This window comes from Crinia signifera, chromosome 4 (assembly GCF_055691185.1).
Source record: "Crinia signifera chromosome 4, ASM5569118v1, whole genome shotgun sequence".
Taxonomy (NCBI): domain Eukaryota; kingdom Metazoa; phylum Chordata; class Amphibia; order Anura; family Myobatrachidae; genus Crinia; species Crinia signifera.
The window spans coordinates 29,164,747-29,177,713 of NC_139220.1; the positions used below are offsets into that span (position 1 = coordinate 29,164,747).

A 12,967-nucleotide genomic window follows, 5' to 3' on the forward strand; every position below is an offset into this window, starting at 1 on the left:
GACCGCTCCTGCCAGCCGTAACACCCGCTGTCTGTCTCCTCCTGGCGTCTCTGCCACAATGCTGCCTCCTACCCCGCTCCCACGTGTAAGTAAATGTAGGGACGGGGGCAGTTTTTCTTTTAGGGACGCCAATCCTGGGATCCCGGGAATCCCTGGATGCTGATGGATGATTGATTTAACAGAATGTGTGTCACATTGGGATATCCTTGGGTGAAACAAACATTACTCATTAAAAGAGTCAGACCTGGTTGCTTGGCTGCGTATGTTCGCAGACTGGTATATGCTGCCTGCCGCCCGGTCGAATGTCGCACCACCCAATGGTTTCTCTCCCCTTTGGTAATAAAAGTCAGGCTAAACTGACGTTAGCCGCCCTCCTCATGCAGGAATCAACACACCTGTGCTTCCCTGCGGCTGCCCCCTACCCGCCCTTGGCTCTCCATGTCCAGAGCGAATGGCTCAGCAAGTGTGAAACTCGCAAAACCCCCTACCATCGGACATGGTTCCAAATTTGGACCCGAATTTAAGACATTTGGAGTGCCTGAGTACTACTGACGGCTATACAATGACATGGTGTATTGCTAGGGTGTGCATTGTGGGGCATGGGCTCTGATTCATCGATGGACCTGGTTACGTCTTCTCTGCACTTCCCGGCCTCTACAGGGGCCCAAGTCAGTTGTAGCCACCCGCCCCCTCTTGGTTCCCCTGTGCAGGAACAATCTTATCTTTATCATTTAGTATTCAATTGGACAAGTTGAGTTTGACTACTTCTCTCTGTAGTTATCTTAAAGGAAAAGGTGGAGATCAAGTCAAAATTGACTTATACTTGCTATAGTGCCTGATTCAGGGATATACACATCCAAATGGATTACAAACATCTCTTATGTTTATTGTACTGTATTGTACATGGGAAACAATGCGGACAGTCATTGGCAACCCCAAAAGTGGGGACGTATTGGAGTACAGAGGCCAGTGTCCGCATCTTCTGAGCTTAGACAACCATCTTGAGTAGCCTTCGGCTGACTCAGAGCATGTCCGATGCTACAGCGGTGGTCCTTGGCTGCATCGTAGAACTCAGCACTTGGATCTGTGATGCGGTCAGCGAGCGTGTTTGGTCCTCAGGATCCCATTGTAGCATAAGCAATTTTCACCCATCTCTGAATCACGCCCATAGTTCAAAGACGATGTGGGATCCCCTGTAGCATAAGGGTAACTGTAACTTTATTCAAGGGCGCTGCGGTTCCTTGCGTGATACATGTTCTCCGTCATCATTTTCTGCGATGACTCCACAAAGACAACACAACCTGTAGTTTGGAAAAAGAGCAGAGAAAGCTTATATAGGACTCATACATAAAGTGAAAAAATGTTGTCTATTAAACACATACTTAGACCCCCCATCATCTGTCAGCACACACGCTGGGCAAAATCACCCAGTGTGTATGGACCTGTAAGGGACCTATTCATGAAGGTTCTCTTTTATTCACTGGTTACTGCACCAGAAAAACACCATGAGGTTTATAACAAAGATGTGATTTCTATTGAAGATGGGATGTTGCCCATAGACAACCAATCAGATTATACTTCTTGTATATTTAGCACCTTCTCGAAGATAATAGAATCTGATTAGTTGTCCATAGCAACATCCTTTCTTCAATTCCACCTAAGTTAAGTAACCCCCCTATAGTAAAAGCCATTCTCCCTTTTTAAAAAAGAGTTAATTGAATGTCATAGTAAATATACCCACTGGGGTGCTCAGTAGGTGCAGATTCCAAGATGGGTTTATGGTATAGATGATAGACAATGTTTAGGTGGACAATTACTAATGGTTGACATATCCTAGGTCGACACAAGCTTAACATCGACATGGACATGGTCGTCATGCATAAAGTCGACATGAGTTTTTCCTATTTTTTGTGTCTATGTTGACATACGTCGACATGGACACCATATAAGTGGACCGTGTCCCCTCGCATGGCTCGCTTCACCTAGGGCAGGGGTAGCCAACTCCAGTCCTCGAGAGCTACCAACAGTCAACGTTTTCCAGGTCTCCTCACAGAATCACAGGTGATGTAATTAGCTCCACCTGTGGTTCTTTTAAAATGTGTCAGTCAGTAATGAGTGCACCTGCGAGGTGAGCTGGAAAACGTGAACTGTTGGTAGCTCTCGAGGACTGGAGTTGGCTACCCCTGACCTAGGGTATATCGACTGTTCGTAGGAGTTTGACTAGTCACTGTCGAACCAGGGACCGCCTACCCAAAATGATACAAAGTAAGTTACTGATGGCATGAACCAGGGAAACCTGTAGAGCAGCAGAAGTGGGGGACCAAGTGACAGTTAAAATAAAAGAAATACCCCAAAAATAATCTGATTTTGCATTCTTAGAATTATCTTAAAATTTGCTGTTACTATTTTTTCTTTTTTTCGATTTTGCTCAATATTCTTACTTTTCCTATAGAAAGTAATGTATAGCACCTGACCTGAGTAAGCAATATTTTTCCATGAAAACACATATCAATGCTTTCTAAGTAGGTCAAAATGTCTTAGGTACGTATATCAGAAGGATTGACTTCAAGTCTGTAATCTGACAATAGTGGAACACCGCAGTATACTGACGCTGATTGGTGTAGGAAGTCATACTGCAATGCATCGCATTTTTGGGTGGGGGGCATGCGTTTAGCTGTCCGCTAGACTGCGAATATATGCAGCTTAGCGAACACATCTTAAGCAGGCCCTATGAACTTTTAAAGTACGAGCTGGTGCTGAAAAAAGATGCTGTCATCATGGGGAACAAGGTAGAAGACCTGATAGATTAGTCTTCATTTTGATCTTTTTTTTTTTTACCTCAAGCCCCATACACACTGCCCCATGCTGGCCGTGGCCGATATAGTTAACAATATCAGCCGTGGGTCCCCAATATTGAGTGTACACACTCATACAGGGCCGGCGCTACCCGCTCAGCAAAGCCTGCAAAGCAGGTAGGCGCCGGCCCCTGAAGGCGCTGCCCCCCTCCTCCGTTACTGTAGATTAGCTGCCAGCTGCCGCAGCCTGCACCTGTCAAAATATTTGACAGGCAGCGGTGCCGGCAGCAGGGCAGACAGAGGCGCGCGCTGGACATGAGGGAAATTTAATAAAATTGTAGGTAATGGTGCGGGCCACGGTATAACTTACCTCCCCCTCCAGTCCTGTGACTGTCCTAGGCAGCGCCGCGGCTACAAGAACATGGCCGCCGGCGTCCTGCATGAGGACATCAGGCTCCTATGTGCAGGGTAAGCCCGGCGCCGACACCACCCACCAGTGCGTCTCGTGCAGGGGGAAGGGGAGGAGGATGGAGGAGGTCACAGAAATAATCTCTATTCGGAGGACGGAGGTTGAGTGAGATGTGGTGCAGGACAGAGAGGCAGCATTGCAGCACGGACCCAGCCGGCAAAACTTGAAAGGCACTGCCAGTGCCTGTGACAGGCAGGTGAGGAGACCTTTATTGGATGTTTTATGGGGGGGCGGGGGGGGGCAGCCTGTGGTGTCCTGGTAATAATTATACAGGGGGAGCAGCCTGTGGTGTCCTGGTAATAATTATACAGGGGGAGCAGCCTGTGGTGTCCTGGTAATAATTATACAGGGGGAGCAGCCTGTGGTGTCCTGGTAATAATTATACACGGGGAGCAGCCTGTGGTGTCCTGATATAATTATACCAGGACACCACAGGCTGCTCCCCCTGTATAATTATACCAGGACACCACAGGCTGATCCCATTATACCAGGACACCACAGGCTGCTCCCCCTGTATAATTATACCAGGACACCACAGGCTGATCCCCCTGTATAATTATACCAGGACACCACTAGCTGCTTCCACTGTATAATTATACCAGAACGCCACAGGCTGTATGTGTCCTGGTAATAATAATTATACAGGGGGAGCAGCCTGTGGTGTCCTGGTATAATTATACATGAGGAGCAGCCTGTGGTGTCGTGATATAATTATAATTATACCAGGACACCACAGGCTGCTCCCCTGTATAATTATACCAGGACACCACAGGCTGCTCCCCCCCGTACAATTATACCAGAACACCACAGGCTGTATGTGTCCTGGTAATAATTATACAGGGGGAGCAGTCTGTGGTGTCCTGGTATAATTATACACGGGGAGCAGCCTGTGGTGTCATGATATAATTATACCAGGACACCACAGGCTGCTCCCATGTATAATTATACCAGGACATATAAAGTGAATCCAAAACTGCATGCATGGACCAGTATAAACATGTAGAAAATATTTTAACACATCCAGCGTGGAGAAATAGCTATGCTGGATGTGTTATAATATTTTCTACATGTTTATAATGGACCATGCATGCAGTTTTGGATTCACTTTAAAAAATATACAAAACACTTTTAAGCAAGCACTGTCTGAAGAACTATGTTTGTGGATAGGGGGACTTTTTTGTAAATTTAAAGAGCACACTGTCATTTAAGAATATCAAGCGGTTTTCTGGATAGAGAGATATATATAAAATGAGGCGTCACTCCGGGACCCGCAAATATACGTTAGTCTCCACTGACTTATATTTGTGAAGGCAGGAGAAATCATTCGATGGTTGGCGACCATCGAATGATTGCTCCTGCTGCGGGCACATGCGAGGGGATGTATCTTTGTGACACATCCCCTCGCATGGTTGCTAGGGGATATACGGCGGAGGTGATTTGGCGTGTGGCGAGGCAGGCACTCTCTAAAATGCGCTATTTTATAAGGTATGGGAGGGCGCAAATTTAGAGTTTGCAGGGAGGCGCCGAACACCCTAGCACCGGCCCTGCACTCATACCTCCCAACAGTCCCAATTACCACGGGAATGTCACGGTTTTCGGGGACATTCCCACGTCCCTTCCGCAGCCGGCAGTGTCCCGCTGCGAGGGGGGGCTGTTGTGAGTCCCCCCTGCACACGTAACGCGTCTATTCCCATAGCCAGGGTGCTGGGGGCATTGCTAGAGGCTCACAGAGCCTCTGGGTCATGCCCCCATTGCGGCAAAACGGGGCGTGGCGGGGAGCCGCGAGTGTAGGCCGCGCCCTCTTTAATTAGGCCACACCCTAAAATGTTCTCTCTGTCCCTCCTCCGTGTCCCTAGAAGTTGGGAGGTTTTCACACTGAATGATTTCGGTAAACTATATAGTTCAGTGATGTCACCAGGACCTTTTGACATGCAGGTCTTTGGCTACATACTGTAGCCCTAGTAGAAGAGCACTAGAGGCTCGAAACGCGTCGGAAACAGTGATTGACTGGACTTGACCTTGGGTGAACCTACCAAGTGCTAAGGTATTTATGGGGCCATTGCAGGCTGCACTTCCGGACTGCATCCCTGCCATATACCATCCCTTGCTGGCTCCAAATACCCTTAGGAGTAAGGACTCATCTTGTTCTTTTTAAAAAAAACTATCTTTTATCAACAAATGATTGTTTTGTACAAATAAATTGGAATTTAATTTTAACCTATTCTTTGGCACCTGTTGAAATGATCACACCTATCCACTTTCCATATACATAGCCAAATTGACTTGCATGGCGGCAGGCAGGAGTTGTCATTAACAATGTGGAGTATACACACAAGAGTATATAGCGAAAGATATCGCTCAGAAAGACCCATATATTTTACTAATACAGGTATATCCTCTAGTGTGTTAGTGGTTTAAGATTATTTAATTTTTTCCAAATTAATCTAAATGCCGCCTCTTCTAGCATCCTCAAAAAATGTCTGCTGTAAGGGGGCGGCCATTTTGTGAGGGTCATTTTCATTAACAGAAGCCTGCTAGGAGGAGAGTCGGGACCACAGACAAGAGACAAGAAGATCTGCGGGTCCTGGCGGCGGCGAACAGAGGGGCAAGGTTGGTCCTGGGTCCCAGCAGCAGTGCAGCGCATGATATTCCGCAGACCCTCCTCGCCCTCACTTAATCAGCACTTCCCCGCGACTGCGGGGTCTACGGGGCTATTGTTACGCCACTGCACTGTGCGATTTTCACTGATATTCGCATGTCTAAGCAATTTTCCAGCAGATGAGTGGCGTCGGCTGGCAATGATGCGGGAGCACGCATCAGCGCTCATCGCCTGTACACACCGGGTGGCTTTTGAGCTGAAAACTGCTCAAAATCGCCCAGTGTGTATGGGCCTTTAGGATTCTGAATTGACAAATAAATACGGTATTCTTGGGACCAATGGGTTAACTTGTATTTAGGGTGTTTGTATTTGAACACAAGTGTTTACCTAATCAGCTCAACCAATTACCTTCATTCACTGATTTACACAATTGATTTTATAGTTTGATAATGGACGAGCAGTTAAAACCAGTCACCTATTTGTTAAAAAAATATCCTTTTCCATTATACTGCAGTAAAGAAATTCATTATTTTGTTTATGTGATGTTTTATGGAGTGTTATAACTACATCCACAAGAAACCCTGAGACTACTAAGGACTCTATTTCTGCTGCTGAAAAGCTGAGGAATTGAAATTGTGATGAGGTGTCTGCTCTGGTGGTGGAGAGGAGCATGGGATAATGGCCTATCTGCCCTGGACGCCCCCTAATTTACACTTTGTTAGATGCTCGTTGCCATGGGTTACATGCTCATTGCCAGGGGTTACATGCTCTTTATAGGGTTTTTCGTGCTTGTTTCTAGAGGTTTCTTATTCATTGCTAAACGGGGATCCATTACACTTGTGCCTGTCCTGTCCATGCACTCATGTACAGAAGAACAGAGCTCCCACAGCCAAATTGTGATTCTGGGCCATGGAAATGAGTGTTTCTCCCCTGCTTTTATCATTAGGTCTTGAGGTAATGTTTTGTGTAATTTCAGGTACAGGGCAAAATCTGCAGCTAATCTTGGCCTATGCAGCTGTTGGTACAGCATGACCAACATGACTCCATGCTAATGCAAAATGACAGTTGCAGTAAGTTATGTATTGAGAACTCAGGGGCAGATTATTAAGCTTGGAGAAGTGATAAACTGTCTGGTTTTTATCACCGACCAATCAGCTCCTACCTGTGAAGCTACAGGCTTGGTTTAAAAAATGACAGGTAAGAGCTGATTGGCCGGTGATAAAAACCAGACAGTTTATCACTTCACCAAGCTTAATACATCTACCCTTCAGATACCTACCATAAACAGGATCATCAGACATGGGAGAAAGGTACTGAGGGGGAGATTCTCTAAGCTAAAAATGCGGTAAATACCGCATTTTGGGATGCACTAAGCATCCCCCGCCAGGTTACCGCGGCGCGGGGCATCGCCAGAAAAATCTGGCGATGCCCCATAGAAGCCAATGGGCTTCTACCACAACCCTCCACCGCCCCCCGCCGCCCCGCACGGACCACCACCGCCCCGCATCGCCATTCCCCACTCACCTGTGTCCGGGCTGCACAGAGCTGTGCTGCCCGGACCTGTGACCTCCTCCCTGCACTGATCCTCTTCCAGGTGCAGGGAGGAGGAGAGCCCGGCGCAGCAGCAGCAGCACCGGGTGTGTGAGGAAGGGGGGAGCCGCCGGGACCTGCTGGGACCCGGCGACTCTCACCGCAAAGGACAGCTCTTAAAGCAAGAGCTGTCCTTTGCTATAATTATCGCATATGTTAGAACATATGCGATAATTATAATTGCGATGGGCGGCGAAGGGGGCGGAGATTCTTAGAGAATCTCCCTCTAAGTCTTGTAGAATGATAAAGTGGAGAGAGGTACAGTATCATCCGATCGGCTTGTAACTGCCATGTTATAGGCTGTGTTTGAAAAATGACAGGAGCTGGTTGTTTACGTCTCCATCTCAGCTTTGGCATTTCGCAAGGCTTAGTACATTGTGAGAGTTTACCTGATGATGCCAAGGGAAGATAGAAAACAGTTATCCAAAAGTTACACTGCACACATTTCCATACAAAACACATTTCATTACACCAAGGCGGAGCTACTGTTTAACTACTAGACAGGTCCTATTACATTTAGAACACATACGTGCCCATACACGTACCGATTATACTGTACGTTTTGTGCTAAAATAGCATCGCATTGCATTGTATGCGTTGTGCGTGCGTTGTGCGTGCGTTGTGCGTGCGATGCGATCAAAACACAGTACAAAAAGTATGTGCAGCACATACTTTTTGTGCTGTGCGATGGGATGCCCGCGGGAGCGCGCACCCCATCGCATCGCACGGCTGCATTTATCGGTATGTGTATGGGAACCTTATGTTTGGTCTAAGTGAACAGAGGGTTGCAGATCCAATTCAGGTATCCAAAAGGAATCTAGATCTGGCCCTTGTGCCCAATAGTAAGGGGTGATTCTGGTTGATTTGCAAGGCTGTGAATTTGCAGCCTTTGCGAGTCCACCAAACCCCGCCTTGTGAATGGTGGCCTGGCCGCCACTAATTCGCAAGGGCGATTCCCTCACAGGGCCTGCGAATGTATGTTACACAGTAATACCCATTCGCAGCCTAGTGGGATCCACCCACATCATTCAGCGCCCATCGAATGATGAAGGTGCACGCATATAAAAGTGGCTCTAAAGCGTGGACGCTCAGGAGGAAGTGGGCGGGCAGCTGACATACGGAGATGTCTGCTGGCCACCCCCCCACACCCGTGTCATCAAGACATTTGCATGAACGCCCTGGGAACGCCCATGAAATGCTGAGCATTCCTATATGCAAATGGCCCGGCCCACTGCCCCATGTCCATCCATGCCCCCCCTGTCTGCACACTTGGGTGTGTGCGCCCCTGACAAACGCCCTGCTCACCATGGCCGCAGGCACCCTGCATCTGCACATGCACAGACATGCGTGTTCGCATGCGCAGACGCAAAACATCGCTCCCCCATGCCAACACGTGGGGAAGCGAATGAAGCAGAATAACCCCCTATGTCCGTGCTCTATGTTCTGGGCAACTTACCTTTTTGCTCTGCATCCTAATGCTTGCATGTAGTCCCTGGAGCTAGTGCTGCAGCTTTCTGAGCATGGCCTGTAATTACTAGAGCATGGCCTGTGTACTAGAGTACTGTATCAATACCACGATCTTGTATTTCATTACCGGTTACCTAATTTTGGTTTCCCTTTTTACTAATCTCCTGCTTGCTGCTACCATGTGAACCTACAGTATTTCCTTGCACCTGGCTGTAGCTTCCTCCATGCCTGTTGTAACCTATCCACCAGTGTAGCAGACTGACCACAAGATGTGGCATACAGGTGAGCAGCAAACAGATGAGCAGTATACAGGTGAGCAGCATACAGATGAGCAGCATACAGGTGATCAGCATACAGGTGAGCAGCATACAGGTGAGCAGCGTACAGGTGAGCAGCATACAGATGAGCAGCATACAGGTGAGCAGCAAACAGATGAGCAGTATACAGGTGAGCAGCATACAGATGAGCAGCATACAGGTGATCAGCATACAGGTGAGCAGCATACAGGTGAGCAGCGTACAGGTGAGCAGCATACAGATGAGCAGCATACAGGTGAGCAGCAAACAGATGAGCAGTATACAGGTGAGCAGCATACAGATGAGCAGCATACAGGTGATCAGCATACAGGTGAGCAGCATACAGGTGAGCAGCATACAGGTGAGCAGTATACAGGTGAGCAGCATACAGATGAGCAGCATACAGGTGAGCAGCATACAGATGAGCAGTATACAGGTGAGCAGCATACAGGTGAGCAGCATACAGGTGAGCAGCATACAGGTGAGCAGTATACAGGTGAGCAGCATACAGGTGATCAGCATACAGGTGAGCAGCATACAGGTGAGCAGCATACAGATGAGCAGTATACAGGTGAGCAGTATACAGGTGAGCAGCATACAGATGAGCAGTATACAGGTGAGCAGCATACAGATGAGCAGTATACAGATGAGCAGTATACAGGTGAGCAGTATACAGGTGAGCAGTATACAGATGAGCAGTATACAGGTGATCAGCATACAGGTGAGCAGCATACAGATGAGCAGTATACAGGTGAGCAGCATACAGGTGAGCAGCATACAGATGAGCAGTATACAGGTGAGCAGTATACAGGTGAGCAGCATACAGATGAGCAGTATACAGGTGAGCAGCATACAGATGAGCAGTATACAGATGAGCAGTATACAGGTGAGCAGTATACAGGTGAGCAGTATACAGGTGAGCAGTATACAGGTGAGCAGCATACAGGTGAGCAGCATACAGATGAGCAGCATACAGGTGAGCAGCATACAGATGAGCAGTATACAGGTGAGCAGCATACAGATGAGCAGTATACAGATGAGCAGTATACAGGTGAGCAGCATACAGGTGAGCAGTATACAGGTGAGCAGTATACAGGTGAGCAGTATACAGGTGAGCAGTATACAGGTGAGCAGCATACAGGTGAGCAGTATACAGGTGAGCAGTATACAGGTGAGCAGCATACAGGTGAGCAGCATACAGATGAGCAGTATACAGGTGAGCAGCATACAGGTGAGCAGCATACAGATGAGCAGTATACAGGTGAGCAGCATACAGGTGAGCAGCATACAGGTGAGCAGCATACAGGTGAGCAGCATACAGGTGAGCAGCATACAGGTGAGCAGCATACAGATGAGCAGCATACAGGTGAGCAGCATACAGATGAGCAGTATACAGATGAGCAGTATACAGGTGAGCAGTATACAGGTGAGCAGTATACAGGTGAGCAGTATACAGGTGAGCAGCATACCTTATTCAGTTGCATATTGTATATGTGTATTACCTAATACTGTAAACGAGTTTTTCTGCTATTGGGACCCATATACCTTTGAGAAAGTTGCCAGAGCGCAACGAAACGCGTCAGGTTAACCCTTGTCTGCACTTTGTGAATATCACTTTGGATACCCATCACTACCCCTTGAACCAGCTACCAACTTTGTTCCCCATGGACCCAGCACTGTGCTAATATTCTCAACTTGGATGTACAAATTTGGGACTCAACACCTGCTTACTTCTGGAGCCTCTTATCCGAGCAGTGAGGTATTTACATCTTGCCCACCAGTGGAAATTGAGATCAAGGCCTCCAGCAGGATCAACTGACCACCACCAGTACAAGCCATTTTGGACCCCCCCTACCCTGCCCCTCCTTGTCCCCCTCCACCTTGGGGACCATCTAATTCCATTGAGAAGGTAGCAGTACCTGGAACAAGCGGACTCACTTAAGAATCCAATACAACTTTATTCTCTGACAAGTGGTTTACTGCATGCCATATTTCTTATAAGTGCAATAATTAATTTTTTATCATGTGTATTTACATTGAATATGTTTTAATTGATAATTAAATGTATTTTTACTTTGTGATACCCAATTGATCTAATTTTTATTATTTTTTTGACTTATTCAAGTTTAGGGAAACTCAATCCCTTTGGCGCTCTACACTATTTTTGTCTTTTTTGAGTAGCATACCTTATTCAGTTGCATATTGTAGATGTGTACTACCTATTACTGTAAATGAGTTTTTCTGCTATTGGGACCCAACCAGAATTACAGCAATACATTTGAGTCAAGCTAAGAGCCATCAGTGAAATGTTCCAACCCCTCCTTGTTTGTGGAGGTAACTAGCAAGTGTGGCAGTGGCAGCATACTTCCACGTGAAGGTAATGTGGAGGATCCAGTCCAGGTTTTAGAGCAGCAGCAGGAAAAGAGATGTGATCAGGGTTGGGCTGATTAGCAGCACCTGTGCTTTCCTGATATAAGTGTTTCCAGGGCTGAGGGTCAGGGCTCCTGATGGTGGAATAGCTGCCCAAGGGATAGGCCGGGGCTGTGGGCTACGGTAGGGACCACTGGAACATTGTGAGGGGTTTGTACCATGCTGTGACACCTGTATGCTGCAATGATGTAACCATACTTGCCTATGCTGATTACCTGGTTTGCTGTTTACCTGCTACAAAATAAAGACCAAGACTTCATCTTATCCAGTGTATGTGGTTCCTTGTCACACAAGGAAAAACACACAATTTTGATGCCGATCATACATGATGCTCATATTAGGCTGAGCACCAGTACTGAGCTTGCCGGAGATAATGTCGTAGTCTTTAACCTCTTGGCAATGCAGGAACTATACTTCCCCCGATCTTCAGCATACACACACAAATCCAAATGTTGCTTTTGGCCCTGCCCAGGTTTGAGTGGGTACTAGGGGGCTACTGTAATTCAGACTCAGATGCATCTGTGGCTATTTTTGCACCAGCTACTACTTACTAGGTCGTTCCAATGTGAGTATCCACCCATTTATTCTAGTATCCATGCAAAATATTGTCTGAAACAAAAATCCCGCCTGCAAAGGATCCTGAGATGCTCCAGATGATCAGTTACTTCCTTGCAGAACTGTACGGAGTGTCCTGAGGACTGAGGTCCACTAATTTCAAATCCTGATGGCCCCGATATCACGATGGAGCAGGCCAGATATAGGAGGGTGAATCTAACTGCTATGTCCCTGTAAAGAAGAAGTGAGATTAATCACAGAGGCGTAACTCTGGGAGGCAATGGAGGCATTTGCTGCTGGGCTCTTGCTACCAAAGGGGCACCTCTCCTCCCCTTCGAGTTTAAATCAGTTAATTGAAAGCCATCAATATCGCTTCTTTGGCTGACTCCCCCTCCTAACATTTGTTTTGCCACACCCTGTATTTGAACTCATGACCTGTGTTACATGTAGACAGACACCTTACTGATTAAGCTTTTTGGGGCAGGCACCAATTTATCTTGCCTCCGGGCAACTGGGACGAATTTACGCCACTGCCGTGACATACCGTATTCTTGCCCCACCTCTAGGTGACCTCAGAGCATGGCTCGCTCATTCTAATTAGTTGAGCTCAAAGTATTTCCCAGGCCTTGGTGTCACCTACCGCTATGGTTTTTTAATCCCCACCGTCCCAATTAGGAGCTTTTATATATATATTGAGATTGTTCAATATAGACCACAGGTATTGACATTAACCGCTCGACTGTGATAATTATTCAGAAAAATTGTG

The 12,967-nt window shown here is 47.1% G+C and overlaps 1 long non-coding RNA gene across 3 annotated transcripts in view; it reads right to left on the bottom strand.

Annotated features, from left to right (window-relative positions):
* Positions 1 to 863: 863 nt before the first annotated feature.
* Positions 864 to 12,967, bottom strand: part of LOC146073915 (uncharacterized) — a 73,545-nt gene continuing 61,441 nt past the window's right edge. For 2 of the 3 annotated variants that reach the window (XR_014473333.1, XR_014473334.1), the window contains one exon: positions 864 to 1,301. This is a non-coding gene — a long non-coding RNA (uncharacterized LOC146073915). Of the gene's footprint in view, positions 1,302 to 12,197; positions 12,433 to 12,967 lie in introns of all 3 variants that reach the window. The other variant, XR_014473332.1, reaches the window with a different exon arrangement.